We start from the raw sequence: 1,736 nt of genomic DNA on the forward strand, positions 1-1,736 counted from the left end.
CTCTCTCTCGTTGGCATTTAGAAGGATATCCAGCCATAAAAACCATTCTAAAGCAGGCATTGGAACATAAAGCTGTCCTTAGAGTCAATAGATCCAATCAGATCATTCAGTCCCTGCCAGTATGAAACATGGATGTTAAATGATGATGATGGTGATATATATCTATTTGAGGTTCAAGTGCATGCAAACATGCGTCTGTATGTTTGTTTATGTCTGCTTGTGTATGAGCATAAGAGAATTATGAGCTCATGTATCTGCACATATTCATAATGTATGTATGTATATATGTGTGTATGCATGAATAGATAGATAGATAGATATTGCAGATGACAATATAAAAATCTCTGAAGTGTTGTATAAGCAAATGGGTATATGAGTACACATAAGTGTTCTGTGGGTCAACATGCATGTATTTACATGTATATGTGACTGCATATGATATATGTTTGTTCATGTCTGTGCTTTATATGATCATGTGTGTGTGTGTTTGTGTGTATATGTATATATATTTACACTATGATGAGGATGATAATCTAAGTATGTATGATTACAGTGTACTTGGCTCCTTTTGCATTACTGAAATCTACTTGTTGGCTTAACAATAATAACATTTTTTTTCTAATTCTCCCTTCCCTTCTTGAACCTTATCTATTCACCCCACCTTCCCCTCTGTTAGTTTACCCACAAGGGCTTTGCAAAACATGAAAATTGTAATTCATGCTGCAACCAATACCTGCTTATACTATGCACAAGGTCTCACTGAGACCAGGCAAGCAACACAAAGATCTTTTTTCCAGATGCTGAAAATATCCTGCCAGCTACACTTCCAGGCTTCCCAGGTCCACAAGGTTAATGCTGCCACAATCAACACTGATACAATGAAAGGTAGGTCTGGCAAGATTGTAGAAATGCTTGAATGGAAGCATGAGGATGTGTGCTGTGTGCAGGAAGTACGATGGAAGGGAGCCTCAGCTAGGCTACTTATGGGCAAGGAACATAGATACAAATTTCTCTGGGCGGGCAGCAGTGATTGATTAAGTAGTGTGGGTATTCTGGTGGAGAAATGGGTGGATTAGGTAACTGAGGTAGTCAGGGTATGCGATAGGATTATTAAACTAAGAATAGTCTTGTTTAATGTTACAGTGACATCTCTGCATATGCTCCACATTTTGGACTGGCAGATATTCAAAGGAACTGTTTCTGTGAATCCCTTCTGCAGACTACCTCGACAACAAAAGACAGTGACATTACCATCATGGCTTGGGACTTTAGCAGTCATGTTTGAAGAGAGACGACTGCGCTGGTATGGTCATGTGTTGTATATGCATGAGGACAGCTGTGTGAAAAAGTGTCAGACCCTAACAATGGAGAGAACCTGTGGAAGAGGTAGAATTGTGTGTTCGTTTCTCTTTTTGTCATCTGCGATTTTATTTTTGATTTTCTGTATAAATGAAGATATTTCCTCCATCTGGCTGTTTTTCTCTCTACAAAATGGAGAGTTACATTGCAGAACAGTCATTTTAACAAGTTGTATTTATTTATTTATCACCTGACGAGATACATCTGCACCACCGGATGCTCCTGACCAGTTGTTGAGAGTCCCACCCAAGATGAGTTGATACTAGATGTGTCGAAACAATTATAATTAATAATAAATTCTCGTATATTCCATCTTCTATCTTTCATTTGTTATAATATATTATATATATAAATATTATATATATATATATATATAT

At 37.3% G+C, this 1,736-nt stretch overlaps 1 long non-coding RNA gene across 2 annotated transcripts in view; it reads right to left on the minus strand.

The window, feature by feature from the left end:
- Positions 1-1,736, minus strand: part of LOC128249080 (uncharacterized) — a 171,930-nt gene that overhangs the window by 75,330 nt on the left and 94,864 nt on the right. The gene's annotated exons all lie outside the window — the stretch shown is intronic.

The sequence above is a fragment of the Octopus bimaculoides genome, chromosome 11, assembly GCF_001194135.2.
Source record: "Octopus bimaculoides isolate UCB-OBI-ISO-001 chromosome 11, ASM119413v2, whole genome shotgun sequence".
NCBI lineage: Eukaryota > Metazoa > Mollusca > Cephalopoda > Octopoda > Octopodidae > Octopus > Octopus bimaculoides.